This window comes from Vulpes vulpes, chromosome 12, assembly GCF_048418805.1.
Source record: "Vulpes vulpes isolate BD-2025 chromosome 12, VulVul3, whole genome shotgun sequence".
Lineage (NCBI taxonomy): Eukaryota > Metazoa > Chordata > Mammalia > Carnivora > Canidae > Vulpes > Vulpes vulpes.
Window position 1 is genome coordinate 148735701 of NC_132791.1, and position 21043 is coordinate 148756743.

Below are 21043 nucleotides of genomic sequence, written 5' to 3' on the forward strand. Positions count from 1 at the left end.
ACTCAGAAAAGCATGCAGCTCTTGATCTCAGGGTTGTGAGTTTCAGCCCCACACTGGGTGGAGAAATTACTTGAAAATAAAATCTTAAAAAAAAAAAAAAGTGGGGGAGGGATACTTGGGTGGCTCAGCGGTTGAGTGTCAGCCTTCGGCTCAGGGCATGATCCCAGGATCCAAGATCGAGTCCCACATCTGGCTCCTTGCCAGGAGCCTATTTCTCCCTCTGGCTGTGTCTCTGCCTCTCTCTGTGTGTCTGTCATGAATAAATAAATAAATCTTAAAAAAGAAAAGAAATGCTTGAGAGTTGCCAGATGGCTATGTCCAGGAAGCAGTTAGGAAGGTTAAGAGGAATATTTGAGCTCAATATACACCTTTAGATGACAATTTAGATGACAACGTTAGATGACAATTGAAAAAAACATAGGGGGATCCCTGGGTGGCGCAGCCATTTGGTGCCTGCCTTTGGCCCAGGGCGCGATCCTGGAGACCCGGGATCAAATCCCACATCAGGCTCCCGGTGCATGGAGCCTGCTTCTCCCTCTGCCTGTGTCTCTGCCTCTCTCTCTCTCTCTCTCTCTGTGACTATCATAAATAAATAAAAATAAATAAAAAAAAAGATTTTGAAAAAAACATAGGCATGGATAAGATTGTGAGCTAGGTAATAGGGATGTAAGGTCATAACCAAGGAATGACATAGGGTAGAGAATGGTATATATATTAATGTCTCAAAATCCTTCAAGAAACAGGATTTTTACATAAAAGCAGAGGATTACAGAATGAGGAGAAAGCTGAATTCATCTCTAGACCTGGTGTGCATGAATAAATGAGAACAAAAAAGACAAAAACAAAAATGCATAAATTCAAGAAAGTTGCAAAGAGACCAAATCCAGAGAGAAGTCAGCATTCATTAAGTCCAGGGGTGAGGGGAGCCTGGGTGGCTCAGTCTGTTAAGCATCTGCTTTTGGCTGGGGTCATGATCCTGGGTTCCTGGGATCAAGCTCTGGAGCCCCCAAGCCCCCATGTTGTCCACAGGCTCCCTGCTCAGCTGCTCAGCAAGGAGTCTGCTTCTCCCTTTCCCTCTGCTCCTTTCTTTCTCTCTCCTCCCCTTCCACTCTCCCCTCTCCCTCAACCCAGCTCCTGCTCTCCCTAGCTCTCTCTCTCTCTCTAATAAATACATAAAATCTAAAAAAAAAAAAAAAAAAAAAAAAGACCAAGAGGTGAATTTTGTGAGGAGAATCATGTTGTAGCAAATTAGAGCATGAGAGAAGGAATGGAAAGATTTCAAAAGAAGAAAAGTAGTAAGAGGATTGAGTCAAGGGAAAGGAAGCACAGGTGAGAACACAAAAAGAATGATGATGACCAAGGATGACAGGAATATGAATTATATTCACCAGCCTCAAGGTTTCAAACAGAAATTCTAAATAAATCTGAGGTTCACCATAACCTGTGTGTGCTTTCAAGACTCTTGGCAGCAGGAAGTGCAACTAACTTGCTTACACTCACATTCTTGTTTTATAATTGGACCCACACCCTCCTTACAGCCCAGAGCTTCTGGGCAGGAAACCCTACAAGGCATAAATTATGATTTGCCTAAAGTTTAGACACTAATCAAACATTGTGGCCCATTTCTTTTGGTTTAGGCATGAACATGTGGCACAATTCCAAGCAATGAGATGTGAGGAAAAATTTGCTAAGGAGATCTGGGAAAGGTTTTTTTCTCTCTGACAAAAAGCGGTTCATGCTGTACACTCTGGTCATAGCAGCATTATTCAACTATGGCTAAAGGTGGAAGCAGCCAAGTGATTATCAAAAGGTGAATGAATAAGCAAAATGTATATAGACACAATGTAATATAATTCAGCCTTTTAAAAGTATGAAATTATGATACATGATACAACATGAATGAACTTTGAGGATATTCTACTGAGAGAAATAATCCAGTCACAAAAAGACAAATACTGTATGGTTCCACTGAAGTGAGGTACCCAGAATAGTCACATTCAGAGTTAGAAAGTAAAATGGTGGGATGCCTGGGTGGCTCAGTGGTTGAGCATCTGCCTTGGCTACGGGCATGATCCTAGAGTCCAAGGATCGAGTCCTGCATCGGGCTCCTTGTGGGGAGCCTGCTTCTCCCTCTGCCTGTGTTGTGTCTCTGCCTTTCTCTCTCTCTGTATCTCATGAATAAATAAAATCTTTTAAAAAAAGGTAAAATGGTGGTTGCCAGGGGCTGGGGTAGGGAAAAGTGAAATTATTATTTAATGGATATAGAGTTTCAATTTTTTTTTAAATTTTTATTTATTTACGAGAGTCACACACACAGAGAGAGAGAGAGAGAGAGAGAGAGAGAGAGAGAGAGGCAGAGACACAGGCAGAGGGAGAAGCAGGCTCCATGCACCGGGAGCCCGACGTGGGATTCGATCCCGGGTCTCCAGGATCACGCCCTGAGCCAAAGGCAGGCGCTAAACCGCTGCGCCACCCAGGGATCCCAGAGTTTCAATTTTGTAAGATGAAATGAGTCCTAGAAATAGATGGTGGTGATGGCTGCACCACAATATAAATGTACTGAACTGTACAATTAAAAATGCTACTGAACTGTACAATTAAAAATGGTTAAAATCGTAAATTTTGTGTTATGTATATTTTATCACAATTTTAAAAATTGGAGGGAAAAAAAGCAATGCATGCCAAGACCATTTAATATCAAAATAATAGTCTCTTCAACAAATAGTGGTGAGACAACTGGATTTCCACACACAAAAACAATAAATTTGGATCCCTAACCATATGATATTCCCATGCCATATTTAAAAAGTAACCCAAAATGGATCAAAGATCTAAATGTAAAAGTTAAAATAATAAAACTCTTAGAAGAAAACATACAAGTAAAATTTCATAACCTGGATTTAGCAATGACTCCCTAAATGTGACACCAAAGCACAAACAAAAAGGAAAAAATAGATAAACTGGACTTGATCAAAATTTTAAAAACTTTCATGCATCAAAGGACACTGTGAAGAAGGTGAAAAGATAATCCACCAAATGGAAAAAATATTTGTAAGTCATATGTCTGATAAAACTTTGGTATCCAGAATATATAAAGAACTAACAGATCAGAAACAAAAAGACATCAACTCAATTGAAAGATGAGCAAAGGATTTGAATAGATGCTTCTCCAATAGATACATATAGTCAATAAGCACATGAAAAAAACGTTCAACATCACTAATTATATTTTATGATAACTAAAATGTATTTTTTATATTTAAACATACATAGCCCTCCGCGAAGTCCCCGGAAGCCGTAAGCGGCATGGCCGGGACCCCGGCGCTGCAGCTGCCGAAGCTTCGAGAAGACTTCAGGATGCAGAATAAATCCGTCTTCATCCTGGGTGCCAGCGGGGAAACCGGCAGAGTGCTCTTAAGAGAAATCTTGGAGCAGAACCTGTTTTCCAAAGTCACGCTCATTGGCCAGAGAAGGCTCACCTTCGATGAGGAAGCTTATAAAAATGTGAATCAGGAAGTGGTGGACTTTGAAAAGTTGGATGACTACGCTTCTGCCTTTCAAGGTCAGGATGTTGGATTTTGTTGCCTGGGTACCACCAGAAAAAAAGCTGGGGCGGAAGGATTTGTTCGTGTCGATCGAGATTATGTCTTCAAGTCTGCGGAGCTGGCAAAAGCTGGAGGGTGCAAACATTTTAACTTGCTGTCCTCTAAAGGAGCTGATAAGTCAAGCAATTTTTTCTGTCTGCAAGTTAAGGGAGAAGTGGAAGCTAGGGTTGAAGAGTTACAATTTGATCGTTACTCTGTGTTCAGGCCTGGAGTTCTACTGTGTGATAGGCAAGAATCACGCCCAAGTGAATGGTTGGTTAGGAAATTCTTTGGCTCCCTACCAGAATCTTGGGCCAGTGGGCACTCTGTGCCAGTGATGACTGTGGTTAGGGCAATGCTGAACAACGCCACTGCCGCTTCTAGCCCAAGCGGCAAGAAGAAAGAACTGCTGGATAATAAGGCCATCCATGACCTGGGGAAAGCCGACAGCTGTCTCAAACCATGACCATGCCGGAGAAATGCTTCCTGTGTAAAACGCAACACCCACTGCCTAATTGGTACTTTCAGGGTCTGAAAAAAGTTATTGTGTTTTAACTGTGGTTTCACTAGTCTCAGCTGCCCAGATCCAATCAAAAACTATTGTGAACTGCATTAGCAGTTCAGAGCCTGGTCTTACATCTATGTGCGTCACCCAGGGAGTTTTCCAAAGTAGAGATTTGTAGGCTCTCCCTCAAACCTCTGGAGCAGAATCTTCAAGGTATGAGTACAGGAATCTGTTGTTTTTGTTTTTGTTTTTTTTTAAAGCTTCCTCTAGTGGTTCTAGTGGTTCTGGTACCACTGGTGGGGAGGCCTGCTTTGAAAGGCTTGTCTGCAGTCAGAGCAGCAGCACAAACCTTCTATATTCTGCAGATGAGGTCTGTTATAAAACTGTCCTTCGTGTCTTTGCGTTACCTGGTGCTGACTGCTGTATTTGTGTAAGTTTAACATTGTGCCTTACTACTTGTTCAAAATATATAATAAAAGTTATATTACTGAAAAAAAATAAACATACATATATGTGTATATATATATATATACACACATTTAAGAGTAATATATAATGTTTAAAAGTGCAAAATGTGGGCACCAAGCGTGGCTCAGTTGGTTAAGCATCTGACTCTTAATTTCAGCTCAGGTCATGAAATTGAGCCCCACAGCCTCTGCACTGAATGTGGAACCTGCTTAAGATCTCTCTCTCCCTCTGCCCCTTCTCCACTCACATACCCTCTCTCACTCAGTCTCTCAAAAAGAAAACCCACCCCCCCAAATTGCAAAATGTTACACAACCACTGCATTAATTATGCATTCTGTATAACAAATTACCCATTTCTTAGTGGTTTCGTTATTTGTTTTTTATTTTTTAAGCTCGGCATGGAGCCCACCACAGGGCTTGAACTCACGACCCTGAGATCAAGTCCTGAGCTAAGAGCAAGAGTTGGACACTCAACCAGCTAAGCCACCTAAGGCACCCCCATTTCATAGTGGTTTTAAAGAACATTTATTATGTCACAATTTGGAGGGATTAAGAATCTGGGCATGACTTAGCTGGATCCTCTGCTTCCCAGTCTCCATCGAGGTTATAATCAAGGTAATGGCCAAGGTCTGTGGACTCATCTGAAAGCAAGACCAGGGAGGAATGTGCTTCCAACTTCAATCAGTGGTTGTTGACAGGATTTAGTTCTTTGCTGGACTGAAGGCCATAGTTTCTTGCTGGCTATTGTCATAGCCACTCTCATTCCTTTGCTCAGTAGCATCTTGTTGCCAAGAAGGCAATAGGAAGAGTCTGCCAGCAAAATGGAAGTCATCATCTTTTAAAATCCAATCATAGAAATAATGCCTCAACACTTTTGTTGTATTCTACGTATTAGAAATAATCCACTATGTCTAACTCACAATCAAGAAGAGATGATCACAAAAAAACCATACAATGGTGCCTGGATGTTCAGTCAATGGAGCATGTGGCTCTTGATGTCAGGGTTCTGAGTCCAAGGCCCACATTGAGTGTAGAGATTACTTAAAAATAAAATCTTTTAAAAAAAACAAACTCTCTAAAAACCAAAATGAAAGGGCATACGTACAAGGAGACAGGGATGCCTGGGTGGTTCAGTGGTTGAATGTCTGCCTCCAGCTCGGGCCATAGACCTGGAGTCCCAGGATTGAGTCCTACATCAGGCTCCCCTCGAGGAGTCTGCTCATGTCTCTGCCAATCTTTCTGTGTCTCTCATGAATAAATAAATAAAATCTTTGAAAAAAAAACATAAGGAGACAGGGATCATTGGAGGCCATTCTAAAAATACCCACCACAGTCGCTTTATACAATTGTTGCAAATACCATTCTAATTCATAAGTATCTTGGAGCCACAAAATGGAATAGGAATAGAGGCAAGAAAGTGAATGATTAGCTTTATGGTGAAATGATTTCTTGCTCTTCAAGAATCTATTACTTTCATGCTTTCTGAGAGAAGGGATTTGACAGGGCAATTCTCCTTTTTTTTTCTTATCTAAGCGTTTTGCCACTCAAATTCTCTGAAGAAGTGTTTATCTTTGATATTGCCACCAACAAAACCTACAACCACTACAGCATTTGAACACACTTGCATTATACAGGCCAAAGGGTGTGAGAATCATTTCCTTGGGGCCTGAACATTATTAGTCATGATGAGAACAAATAGATTTGGGTGAGAGATTGTCCAAATTAGTACTGAGAACCAGTTAGTAGAATGATAAAGACACTCTTGTGTTTGGTGGGTATATTATATATGCAACTTTCTAAGGCATAAGGCACTGTCCTAAGACATAGGACAGTGATTCCTCTTTCCTGAGGCTAATGGCATAACAGATGTGTTTCAGGCACCTGGAACCTAGTAGGCAGTAAATATTATACTCCTTGACATGTCTAAGAAATAACATTTCTTAACTTTTAGATGATTTGAACTCCAGTCAATATGGCTTAAAAACTCACAATTTTCTTTTTCTCTTTTTATTCCTTCTATTCTTGTGGAAGTTAACTATTTTTCCCATTACTTTTTTTTAAAAAACTGAAGCTCTTTCTTCTACCTTACACTACTCTTCCGGGAAAAGCAGCAAGTTAAATACTGCTCATAAACATTATTTCTGTTAGCCTAAATCTTAGCCTGACTCAATTTCAGGTTCTTCTGAATCTAAATATAGTCTCTCTCTCTCTCTCTCTCTCTCTCTCTCTTTCTCTCTCTCTTGATAGAAAATTATTAATTATTTTGGGTGTTAGGAGACTCAGAAATTCAGTGAGCCAGGAGAAAGAGGAAAGAGTCTAATACTGGCAATTTGTCACTTGAACCAAAAGTCAGGTTTCAAACTTTGAACTGGGGAAGATTCAAATAGTAATGTTTATGAATAGTTCAAAATAACATGGAAATGTGCTTTATGTTTTAATAGCAAGTGAAAAAATCTGGATAAAAATTATACTTGTAAAATAATCACAACTCTTTCAAACAAACAAGAAAAACTACACTTAGAAGAAAAGATATCAAAAAAAGAAGAAAAGATATCAAGATACACAGATTAAAATATCAACAGTAGTTGCCTTTAGATGATGAAATTGTGAATAACTTTTTTTCTTACTCCTTTCTGCATTTGACAAATGATTTACAATCTGTATTTCATTTTAGAAATATAAAGGGATTGGTCACTTAATATTAATAGTTTGATATTAATATTAAACCTTGATATTACAAAAGCTGCAGTTTATAAGGTTATAAAAAGATTAGATTAATATATTTTAAAGTAAAAAGGTAGCCAGAAGAGATCTCTTGTTATTTATTGTTTTTGACTTTACAGAAACACAAAAATTGGGATCATGTTTGTTCAATCCGTACTTAAAGTTTATTATTTACTTAAGTTCACAAATTTGTACCCACTGAATGACAAATGCCATTTTCAAAATAAATATACTATTTTTTTTAAGATTTTATTTTATTTACTCATGAGAGATACAGAGCAAGAGAGAGGCAGAGACACAGGCAGAGGGAGAAGCAGGCTCCATGCATGGAGCCTGATGTGGGACTCGATACCAGATCTCCAAGATCACACCCTGGGCTGCAGGCAGCGCTAAACCGCTGCACTACCGGGACTGCCCTCTCCTATGGTTTTGAAAATGTTTAGTCTTTGAGGCATGAGACATGGCTAAAAACTCAGTTGGCCAGTGCCTATGAGAATATGACATTGTCCTGCCTCAGGGGAGCTTGAAATCTATTGGGGGAGACAAGAATGTACACAATGAATTATAAAACAAGGCAAAATGTGAATAGGACTTAATAAAGACAAAATCTTATTGTGGCATAAAAGTAGAATAAATTCCTTGAAATAAATTCCATCTCAGAATAGATGGTAATTTGGGCTGGGCTAAATATATACGTGTGCATGTGCATATTCACATACATTCACTTCTGTGTATGTATATATGTACACATATATATGTACATATGTATACACATAGATATTCTGATTTTTAAAATAATATAGGTCAGGACACTTGGGTGGCTCAGCGGTTTGGTGCCTGCCTTCAGCCCAGGGCGTGATCCTGGAGTCCCAGGATCAAGTCCCACGTCGGGATCCCTGCATGGAGCCTGCTTCTCCCTCTGCCTGTGTCTTTGCCTTTCTCTCTCTCTCTCTCTCTCTCTCTCTCTCTCTGTGTCTCTCATGAATAAATAAGTAAAATCTAAATAAATAAATAAATAACCTAGGTCTTTGAGGTGCCCAGGTGGCTTAGTCAGTTAAGCATCTGACTCTTGGTTTTGGCTGAGGTCATGATCTTGAGGTCAACGTGGAGTCTGCCTTTCTCTCTCCCTCTGCCCCTCTCCCTGCTTGTGCATGCACACATGCACTCTCTCTTTAAAATAAATAAACAAAATCTTAAAATACAATAAAGTAGGTCTTTGAAAAAAATTCAAACATTTTGGAAACATATACTACAATCAACATAATGATCCCTAAGAATTTGTTATATAATCTCAAGTTTTTATGAATATATTATCATGAAATATTATTATTAAGACATTTGTTAATATACTGAATATGTATGGATTGCCTATTTTAGGGACTTGGGTTGTATCAGTGAACAAACACAATGATTCCTCTTCTCAAGGAGCTTACATTTTAGTTGGTTAAGACAGAACAAACAAGGGCACCTGGGTGACTCAGCGGTTGAGCCTTTGGCTCAGCTTGTGATCGCAGGGTCCTGGGATGGAGTCCCTCATTAAGCTCCCCTTGGGAGCCTCTGCCTCTGTCTCTGCCTCTCTCTGTGTGTCTCTCATGATTAAATAAATAAAGTCTAAAAAAAAAAAGACAGAACAAAAAATGAAATAGGGGCACCTGACTAGCTCAGTCAGATGAGCATGCAATTCTTGATCTTGAGGTTGTGAGTTTGAGCCCTACATTGAGTGCAGAGATTACAAACAAATATAAATAAACTTAAAAAAATAAAAAATAGGGCATCCTGGGTGGCTCAGCGGTTTAGCACCGCCTTCAGGCCAGGGCATGATCCTGGAGTTCTGGGATCAAGTCCCCCATCGGGCTCCCTGCATGGAGCCTGCTTCTCTCTCTGCCTGTGTCTCTGTCTCTCTCTGTGTGTGTCTCTCATAAATAAATGGATAAAATCTTTTTAAAAATAAAATAAAAAATAGGGGATCCCTGGGTGGCTCAGCAGTTTGCACCTGCCTTTGGCCGGGGGTGTGATCCTGGGGTCCCGGGATCGAGTCCCGCATCGGGCTCCCGAGCCTGCTTCTGCCTCTGCCTGTGTTTCTGCCTCTCTTTCTCTCTCTGTGTCTATCATGAATAAATAAATAAAATCCTTTAAAGTAAAAAATAAAATAAAATAAAATAAAATAAAATAAAATAAAATAAAATAAAATAAAAAATAGGGACACCTGGATGGCTCAGTAGTTAAGCAATGGCCTTTGGCTCAGGGCATGATCCTGGAGTCCCAGGATCAAGTACTGCATCAGCCTCCTTGTGGGGAGCCTGCTTCTCCCTCTGCCTGTGTCTCTACCTCTCTCTCTGTGTCTCTCATGAATAAATAAATAAAATCTTTAAAAACATAAATAAAAAATAAAAATAAAATAAATTATGTAGAATGTTAGAAGGTGATAAGTCATTTGGAAATGGAGGGACGAATTAAAAACAGGATAGGAGGGATCCCTGGGTGGCGCAGCGGTTTGGCGCCTTTGGCCCAGGGCGCGATCCTGGGGTTCCGGGATTGAGTCCCACATCAGGCTCCCTGCATGGAGCCTGCTTCTCCCTCTGCCTATGTCTCTGCCTCTCTCTCTCTCTGTGACTATCATAAATAAATAAATAAATAAATAAATAAATAATAAATAAATAAATAAATAAAACAGGATAGGAGGAAGGCTCAAGAGTCCCAAGGGATAAATTACAATTTTAAATATGGCACTGGAGGTAGACCTCATTTAGAAGTGACATGTGAATGAAAATTTAAGGGAGATAAGGGAGGAAGGCAAGCAGATAGGAGGGAAGAGCATTTTAGACAGAGGGAACAGGTAGTGTGAAAATCCTAATGTGAGAATGTGCCTTATCTGTGCACTTCTCTAGTCAGAAAAAGTCTGTATTTGGAAGCTAACAAGCTCACTGTGACAGATAGTTCTCCCACATTCTAATTTTCACTTAAAATCTCAAATTTTATTATCCGCAAAAAATATATATATTGTGTAGTTTTTATTGAAATAACAGGTTTGAAATGGTATTTCAAGAAAAAATTGTCTAGTTTAGCCTGGAAACTCAAATAATCACAGACTTCTGCCTCCAGAAGTGTGAGACAATAGATTTCTGTTATGTAAGCCACTAAACTTGTGGTACTTTATTATGGCACCCCTAGCAAGCTAATACAGCAAACAATAATTTATGAGTTAAATATACCCTTCTTTTATAACTAATTCAAATATTGCCAGCTCATCAACTGGATACACAAATGTGTACAATAATAATTAAATTCAACCATGTTTGATATTTGGATGACATTCAGTTATATAAGACCATACATTTAAACAAAGTTTTCAATTTATCTTTATAAAAGTATTTTTTGGCAAGGTAGAAATATAGAACATTAGTTTTAGCTCTTACATTTAGGTTTTTTTGCTTTTGCTTTGTAGTTTTACAATCAGGTCTTTGATACATTTTGAGTTTCTTTTGGTATATAATTGGAGGTAAAGCTTCATTCCTTTGCATATGGATTTCCAGTTGTCCTAGTACCATTTGTTGAAAAGACTATTCCTGGGATGCCTGGGTTGAGGATCTGCCTTCAGCTCAGGTGGTGATCCTGGAGTCCTGGGATTGAGTCCCCCATCGGGCTCACTGCAGGGAGTCTGTTTCTCCCTCTGCCTATGTCTCTGCCTCCCTTTGTGTGTCTCCCATGAATAAATAAATAAAATCTTTATTAAAAAAAGAAAAGACTATTCCCACACCTGAAACTGATAATATATGTTAACTAAATTGAATTTAAATAAAGAATTTTTTAAAAAGACAAGACTATTCGTTCGCTACTAAATTGTGTTGGCATTACTGTTGAGAATCAATTTTCCATAACTATATAGGTATGTTTCTAGACTCATAATTCTATTCTTTTCTTTGAAAGATCTCTCTTTCAAGTAATCTCTGCACCGAATGTGGGGCTCGACCCCACACACTCCACCAAAGGTCCTGGGATTGCATCCCCTTGCTCAGCGGGGAGCCTGCTTCTCCCTCTGCCTGTGTCTCTGCCTCGTTCTCTCTCTGTGTCTCTCATGAATAAATAAAATCTTAAAAATAATAATAATTTAATTTTTAAAAATTTTTAAAGAATTTTAGGATCATCTTGTCAATTTCTGCAAAAAAAAGTCAGCTAGAATTTTTATAGGAATTGCATTGTATCTGTAGCTAAATTTCAGGAGTCTCTCTATAAGCCATAACAATGCTGATTACATGATATGAACTCAATATATTTTGTATCTGGTTATAGTTAAGAGTAAAGACTTTGCAGCCAAATTCCTTGAGTCCTAAGCCAAGTGGTGACACTTATTAGCTGTTTGACTCATGGACAAGATATCTAACTTCTTTGTGCTCAGTTTTCTTATCTACAAAATGAAGATAATAATAGCACCTACTTACTTTATAAGATTGTTGTGAAGTTTACAAGAATTAGTATATGGAAAGTACATGGACAGTGGTAGGCATATATATTATCTACTCTTATTATATATACTCACTTTACAAAACATGATATACCCTGTTATTATCATTCTTAGTGTAATAGCCGAGTTGGCTAAATTTCAAAGAGTAACTTATAAACATGGGCATCTGTGTTTCAAGTTATAACTATAATATTAAAGATATTCTCCTTCTAACAAAGCATAGCATGAAAGTCGGTCAGATTAAATATATCCAAGAAAGTGGATCATAGTATTACTCACAGAAGTATATTCAGCATAAAAAAGTAATGAATTAAACAGATTTCAATGAGCTGCCAGTAGATGGCTCTCTTAATTTGCTGTTTTGATTTTCAGTTCAGATTTGTGCTTTTCCCAGTCACAGCCATCACACCCTACCCACCCACCACCCACCCCCGTGACAGAGTAGAAATGGGTCCCCAGAAATTATCTAATTCATTTGTCTATTTTCTGCGACTTAAAATCCATGGTTGTATTCATTTGCAGCAGTACCTTTTTGGAGGATAGCTGTAGGAGTTTGTTCGTTTGTTTTTAAGATTTATTTTTATTTATTTGCGACAGAAAGCAAAAGAAGTAGGCGAAGAGGGAAAGAGAGTCTCAAGCTGACTCCATACTGAGTGCAAAGCCCAATGTAGCACTCGGTATCACAACTGATAACGGGACCTGAGCTGAAACCAAGAGTACAATGCCTAACTGACTGTGCTACCCAGATGCCCCGGTTTGATGTTGTTTCATGAATGAAGCCTCAGGGAACACTTTGGGTAATGTTTTAATCAGAGACAAGAATTTTGATTATTTTTACATGTCATGATAGTTGGATGAAAATAATTTATTTTTTAAATTTTTCTTGGAAAATGAACTTCTAATTTTTCTAATTATCAGTGCTTGCTTCAGCAGCACATATAATCTTTCTTGTTATCTCATTTTTTATAACAAAGTCAAGTAATGACTTATAGAAATCCATCTCTTCTCTAATATATTGGTTGTTTAAGATGACATTTTACTTTTCTTTTATTATACTGTGATTTATTGGCATTTATTAGTTTTGCTCTTAGTTCTTCAAATGTTTGGAGAATAAAGCTTTATTTTATTCTACAAGATATTTGTTGCTATGACAAATATATCCAGATATTCACCAGTTAAACCTTATAACATATAGAATTTATAGTTCTACCCATTGTCTCTGCAAAGTTCTAGAAATTATTTCTTCAGATTATGTCTCTAAACTCCTGTGCTCTACAGTTCTATCTCATCCTAGGCTAATCCGGGGGAAACCCATCTCTTCACTGCTTTCACAAAAGACCCACTTACACGGAAGCACTTGATGAAGATCTGTAGAATCCTAAAGAGAAGTCACAGGGCAAGGCTTTGGTCTTTAATTAGAACAGTCTTCTGATTTTACTCCATATTTCCCCCTCTTACTTCTCTCCATTTCTTCCTATATAACCAGAATTTAAAAATAAATTCCACTCTCATTCATAGAATAGATCTGCCAAGTGTTAGACCTTCTCAAGTTCCTCAGACTCTTCAACTGACCCAATGGATAGCTCTAAACCTGAGATGGACCTTCAGATATGTCTTGAATCAACGCAAGAAGCCAGACCTTGAAACCCCTCATTGATCAGTCTGGAGGCATATTGCTCCCAGGAAGGAGGCATAACCTGGAATAAGGTGCCTCCCTTTGTATAAGGACAATTTCCAGAGAGAGACTCAGCTTTAAGCCATCAGCAGCCAATACTCCCAAAACCCAGGGAGAAATCAGTGCTTCCATCCTAAAGGTGACATCTGGGCAGTTCACCACAGAAATCTACCTCAGAGTCCATCTTCAGTAAAAGGAAATGAGGCCTAAACAGCAAAAAACAGAGAGTCCAGAAAGAAATAGGGAGACCCAACGATACTATTTTAGTAGCTCACCTTAGCTCTCTCCCTGGAATTCCCAGTTACAAGAGTCAATAGATTCCATTTTCTGCTTAGACCATTTGATATTGGGTTTCTGTCACTGGCAAGTGAAAGTCCCTGACTAGTAATATCATATGTTTAAGGAAAGCAATAATCAGTAATTTCTTATTTCAGCACAATATTATACTTTATTTTTTTATACATCAATCTTTCTAATTAGACTGTAAATTCCTTATAGGATCATATTTTATTCATCTGATCTCCAGCATCTATAGCAGTGCATAAATAAAGGAGATAGTGAATAAATATTTGTTGAATTAATGAATAAGAAAATAATGAAATGATAGACAATGCACAATATAGACATGCATAAGTCCACAGAACTAAAGAAAGCATAGTTAAAAGTTTATCTGAAGGGCTCATAGGTGGCTCAGCTGGAAGAATGTGCTGCTCTTGATCTTGGGGATGTGAGTTCAAGCCCTGTGTTGGGTGTAGAGATTACTAAGAAAAATAAATAATCTTTAAAAAAAAATATTAAGAATTGGGATGCCTGGGTGGCTCAGCAGTTTGGTGCCTGTCTTCGGCTCAGGGCGTGATCCTAGAGTCCCAGGATTGAGTCCTGCATGTGCCTCCTTGTGGGGAAGCCTGTGTCTCTGCTTCTCTCTATGTGTGTCTCTCATGAATAAATAAATAAAATCTTTTAAAAAAAAGAAAAGAAAAAGAAATAAACTTAGGGCATCTGGATGGTTCGGTCAATTGAGTGTCTAACTCACAGTGTGAGTTTCAGACCTGCATTGGACTCTGTACTGACTGTGGAGCCTACTTATACCTAATTAAACAAATAAACAAACAAACTTTAAAAAAAAGTATACTTGAAAGGTACAATATTTGGCCTCTGATTTTACGTTTCCTCTCTTAGCTCAGTCTAAATTGGAATTTAGGGATGCCTGAATGGCTCAGTGGTTGAGCATCTGCCTTTGGCTCAGAGCGTGATCCTGTGGTTCCGGATTGAGTGTCACATCGAGCTCCTTGTGGGGAGCCTGCTTCTCCCTCTGCTTATGTCTCTGCCTCTCTCTGTGTGTCTCTCATGAATAAATAAATAAAATCTTTAAAAAAAAATGGGGCAGCCCCGGTGGCTCAGCGGTTTAGCACCGCCTTCAGCCCAGGATGTGATCATGGAGACCTGGAATCAAGTCCCACGTCGGGCTCCCTGCATGGAGCCTGCTTCTCCCTCTGCCTGTGTCTCTGCCTCTCTCTCTCTCTCTCTCTCTCTGTGGGTGTGTGTGTGTCTCATGAATAAATATATAAAATCTTTTAAAAATAAAATAAATAAATAAAAAATAAATAAATTGGAATTTAGCACAAAATACTCAGATTCTTTAACATCTGGTAGCTTTAAGGTGATGCTTAAACTAGGATTGGTGGAATGCTCATTCCTTCCTAAATACACTTTTTTACCTTCTCTCTGATTCTGACCTCCATATTCATTCTTAGTCTGTGGATTTGTTCACTGTATATTTGGTCCCAGGCCCTGTGATGGACTCTTGGAATATAGCAATGAGCATGATAGAAAGCCCTGCATCCAGGGAATATATATCCTTAAAAAGGAAAGCAGATTCTATGGGACACCTGGGCTACTCAGCGATTGAGCATCTGCCTTCAGCTCAGGGCATGATCCTGGGTTCTGGGGATCTTCCAGGGTGTGATCCTGGATACCCGGGATCGAGTTCCACATCAGGCTTTTCACAAGGAGCCTGCATCTCCCTCTGCCTATGTCTCTGCCTCTCTCTGTGTGTATCTCATGAATAGATAAAGTCCTTAAAAAACAAGTAAGTAAGTAAATAAATAAATAAATAGAAAAAGTATAACAATTTTAAAAGGAAGGCAGATTTTAAACAATTACAAATACAATATGTATTACAAAAGGTAGTTATGAGAGTGTATAATAGGGAAAGATAACTGAAATCTTGAAATTAGGGAAATTATCCCTGAGAAAATGACAGAGATTCAAAGAATGGAAGTTAGCTCCCAGAAGCCCCCAACAAATATTTTACTGTGTTTCATTGGCCTAAAGTAATCAGCATAATCAGGTGAATGCACTAATTCTATAAGTGAATAAATAATTTTATTAATTCAACAGAAGTTCACAAAGTAAGCTAACAAGAATCCACTTCTGGAACTAAAGGTGAAGTTAATATCTCCAAAATTATATGGTTAAGAGTAAGAGAGGCATTTTCCCAAAAGGAGATTTTTGGCTGTAGCTGCAGAGAAAAAGTGAAAATGGATGTTGGTGAATAAGCACAAGCATTCCATCAAAGGGAGTGAAACTCAGTTCAGAAAGCCAGCTAGAAGACCTTTGCAGTGATCCAAGCGAGAGATGACTTAAATAAGACGCCAATGAAAGTTGAGAGAATGGTTAAGACATGATCATTAATTGACTGAGAGAATAAGTGGAGAGACTATTCAAACATTACTCCAATATTAAAGTTTTAACTTACCCAGCTTTGATAGTGAGCCTAGATGTCTTAAGAATTTCCTGATGGACCTTGAATGAGAAAAGATTTCCCCATCTTATCACAAAGTTCTTTTGAGATGTTTCCTAAACTATTTCTTAAGATTTTATTTATTTATTCACAAGAGACAGAGAGAGAATGAGAGGCAGAGACACAGGCAGAGAGAGAAGCAGGCTCCATGCAGGGAGCCCGATGTGGGACTCGATCCTGGGTCTCCAGGATCACACCCTGGGCTGAAGGCGGCACTAAACCACTGAGCTACGAGGGTTGCCCTTTCTAAACTATTTTAATAAATGTTTCCTTTACTGTTTAGACTTCTCTGTTGTTCTTCTGGACTCTCATATGCTTCTTTGCATAGTGTACTGCTTTTCTGAACCATATTCACTAATCAAATGTTAAGCCCCCTTCTACCTTACCTTCTTTATGTTCTGTACTAGGCAAGCATCTAACCCCTTAATACTAACCATTGGCAAATGTGTTGAAGTTTGAAATTATTTTAGTCTTTTTTTTAGTATTTTTTTAATATCAAAAAATAATATATCCAGACTTGTAGACATAAATTGCGAAGGCTGCTCAACTGATGATTCCCTTGCGATTCTATTTTGTGAGAAATTCCAGATCCCTGGTCACAAATGTAAGGCACGTGATCTAAACTGGGTCAGGTTAAGTTCCTTACTTCCCTAGCCACAGTGATTCATTCAAGGGATGAGCTCGTTGTTCCTTCATAGAGATTTTTTCATATTCAAGTTGAGAAAAAGAGATTCACCTTTTTTTTTCTAAAATAACTAAGCTTGAAAGAATACAATTTTAAACCTATTTGCCTGTGTACTCTTCAGAAAAATAGAGACACAAGATATGGAAAGAGAGAGAAAGCAACAGAGAAAGAGATTTTTTTCTTTTTCTTTAAAGCTTTTATTTATTTATTCATGACAGAGAGGGGGAGGGCAGAGACACAGGTAGAGAGAGAAGCAGACTCCATGCAGGGAGCCCAACACAGGACTTGATCCTGGGACTCTGGGATCACTCCTGAGCCACAGATCTTATAATCCAGGAGCATTTATATCACTGGACTCTGCTGTCTTTGGAGCCAGCTCAAATTCTGACCTTTCTATAGTTTGGTCATTAGCTCTAGGAGGGATCCCAAGTGCAGGCACATGACAGGCACTCTAAAAATGTTGAGATAGAGCCTTTACTTTGGACCAAGATGAAGTGAGGGACCACATACGCCCTTCCTTCCAAGACAATTATAAGGCAGACAAAATATATGGGAAAAAAGTTTTAAGACATTGGACATTAGGCAATATAAAACTATATGATTTTTGTGGTACCTGGCTGGATCAATTGGCAGAGCATACAACTCTTTTTTTTAAATTTATTCATGAGAGACACAGAGAGAGAAGCAGAGACATAGGGAGAGGCAGAAGCAGGCTCCACGCAGGTAGCCTGATGTAGAACTCGATCCCAGGATCCCATGATCATACCCTGAGCCGAAGGCAGATGCTCAACTGCTGAGCCACTCAGCATCCCTAGAGCATACAACTCTTAATCTCAGGTCATGAATTCAAACCCCACATTGAGGGTAGAGCTTCTTTAAAAAAAGGACGGGGAGATGCCTGGGATACTCATTCAGTTGGGCATCTGACGCTTGATTTCCATGCAGGTTGTTTTTTGTTTTGTTTTGGTTTTGGTTTTGGTTTTGGTTTTGGTTTTGGTTTTTTGGTTTTTTGGTGTTTTTTTTTTTTCCATGCAGGTTGTGATCTCAGAATCGTGAGATTAAGTTGCGTCAGGCTCTGTGCTCAGCTGGAGGGGAGGGATCTGCTTGGGATCCTCTCTCTCTTCTTTTCCCTCTGATCTCCCCTCCTCTCTAAAATAAATAAATAAATCTTCAAAAAAAAAAAAAAGTATGATTTCTAAAGGGAGGAAATAAAGTGAGCCCTATGAATACAGTCTGGAGAGTTTCCATACTTCACTGCAAAGAGGGAGAACCTAGGTGGAACCTCATGGTCTCCCTGAGTTGAGAAGATAGAGCTGGAGTCATGAGAGGATGAGGAACAGTTTTCAGGGCAGTATACCAAAGAGGAGATTGCTACACAGAGGCACTGCTCTGAAGATCTGAAGAGGGTCTACCTCTATTGCTTAGCTGCATATTGATCAGAGTATGGATTAAAGGAACTAAGGTGGAAACTAAAAATAAATAAACTAATTAATTAATTCTTCGTGATTTTCTTTGAGCAGATCTGTGTTCCAACTTGGGAAATAAATGTATCCTTATAGTTTCTAATGAACAAAACCTCTAATGGTTTTTAAACAATTATTGGATGAATGTGAGCCAATCAATTCTTCCTTTTTCCTTAAGCTGGTTGTGGCCAGATTGCTGTTGCTTACAACCAAAGAATCTTAACCAATACACCTTATAATTCCACTTCCCAGAGTTTATCTTTAAGAACTAACAAATGATTCTAAACATTTGGTTATAAGAATGTCTATCATTTAGGCCTGGAAGAGCAGGGGTCCTCATTTCATCTGGTCCCCTAAATTTAGTGAGATAACCATCCTGAACACCTACAAATTCAACCTGAGATGTAAAGAAAGAATGGCTGGAACTCTACAAATAGAAAAGTGACCACTTTTTGTAACGCAGGAGTGCAGAGAAGAGAAACAGAGGGGATATATGGGAAGATAAATGATAGGGCAGGGAGGCTTCGTAAGCTGGCTGCGGGAAAGTGAAACAGCCCTGGAGTGCAAAATCAGGACCTTTAGAAATCTGCTCCTGTGAGAGACTTCCCTGCCTGAAAGGTGCTCAGTGGTGAAATGGGGCAGAGTTGCAGGTGGGATATTGGGGTCTCAACATTCCCAGAGACACAAACAACAGAGATGCCTGAGCCAGCAGAGTCCCAAAGCATTGGAGCAGGGAAAACAGGCTTAGGACAGTGAGCATGGGAGAAGTCTCAACTTCTTGTGCCATAAACCACAAGCTGCAGCCGGATCAGGTGACCACTCTCCCTGATGAGTCCCTGCAAAAGACAGAAACACAACAAACCTGGACTTCCTCTGGGAGAGGCAGAGCAGGTGCACACTAGATTGGGTAAATGCTCTCCGTGTCTGCAACAGACAGAAACTGGGCGACCCTCTGCTTCCTCTGGGAAAAGTGGGGCAGGTGCATCCACAAGCAAACAAAAGCTCTCCATGTCAGAACCCTACAAATTGTACAAATCAGTGTCCCCCCCTGCCTACCTCCGGGGAAGAACTGAGTGGGCTGCACCACAGGAGTCTGCAGAGTTTGGCACACACCACAATTTCTCAGCTCTGGGGCTGGAGATCAGGGCTCGGCCATTTTTTTTTCCATTTCTCAAAAGAAGCTCCAAAAGCCTTCAGGGAACAAAAACCTCACACAGCAAACAGCTTACACTGAGCCAGCCACCTTGCAAGGGCAGTGCAACTCCACCCAGGCAGACACCTGAAAATCCTCACAGTGAGGCCCTCCCCCAGAACACCAGCTGGAAGAACAGGGGAATAGCAAGTTTACTGACCTAACAAGACTGGAAAACTCCAGAACTAGGAGAAAATAGTATATAGAACTCGAGGTTTTTTCTTATGATTCGTTTATCTTTCAGGTTAAAATTTCCCAATATTTTTTCTTTTTTCCCCATCTCAACTAGTTTCTTATTTCATCAACTCTTTGTTTTTAAGTCTTTTCTTTTATAACTTTCATATTTTACAATTACATGTTATAGATATATTCTTTTTTTTTGGCTTCTTTTCGTTGTATTCAATTTTATTTTGTACATATGTAAGTTTTGCTTTTTTTATAATTTTGGAATTTAGTATCTGCTAATACATGGCCAAAATTACTCTCAGGACCAAGTGGATCACTCTGCTTTGTCCACTCTATGAGATTATATTCTCCCCCCCTCTTTTTTTGTTTCTCTTTTTTTAATTTGTTTTTCTTTTTCTTTCTCTTTTTTCTTTTATCTTCTGGTTCCTGACCTCTTCCAAACCTAAAGGAGCAGGAGAGAGAACAGCAAATAAAGCCTAAACCAAACAGAAGAGAAATAATGAAGATTAGATCAGAACTCAATGAAATACAGACCAAAAGAACAGTAGAACAGATCAATGAAACTAGGAGCTGGTTGTTTGAAAGAATCGATAAGAGACAACCCCCTAGCCAGAATTATTAAAAAGAAAAGAAGAAAGACTCAAATTAATAAAATCATGAATAAAAGAAAAAAGATCACAACTGACACCAAGAAAATACGAACGATTTGAAGAACATTCTATGAGTAATTATATGCCAACAAATTAGGCAGTCTGGAAGAAATGGATGCATTCTTGGGAACTTATAAACTACCAAAACTCAAACATGAAAAAATAGAAAACTTTGGGACGCCTGGGTGGCTCAGCAGTTGAGCCTTTGGCTCAGGGCGTGATCCCGGAGTTCCGGGATGGAGTCCCACATCGGGCTACCTTCAAGGAGCCTGCTTCTCCCTCTGCCTGTGTCTCTGCCTCTCTCTCTGTTCTCTGGTGAATAAATAAATAAAATCTTGAAAGAAAGAAAGAAAGAAAGAAAGAAAGAAAGAAAGAAAGAAAGAAAGAAAGAAAGAAAGAAAGAAGAAAGAAAGAAAGAAAGAAAGAAAGAAAGAAAGAAAGAAAGAAAAATAGAAAACCTGAACAGACCAATAACCAGCAAGAAAATTAAAACAGTCATCAAAAACCTCCCAAGAAACAAGAGTCCAAGGCCAGATGGCTACCCAGGGGAATTCTGCTAAACAATTAAAGAAGAAATAATACCTATTCTACTGAAGCTGTTTCAAAAGATAGAAATGAAAAGACAACTTCCAAACTCTATTCTTGA

The 21043-nt window shown here is 39.0% G+C and overlaps 1 pseudogene; it reads left to right on the forward strand.

Moving 5' to 3' along the window:
* The first annotated feature begins 3280 nt into the window (after window positions 1-3280).
* Window positions 3281-4569, forward strand: LOC112926015 (oxidoreductase HTATIP2 pseudogene; annotated as a pseudogene).
* Window positions 4570-21043: the final 16474 nt, after the last annotated feature.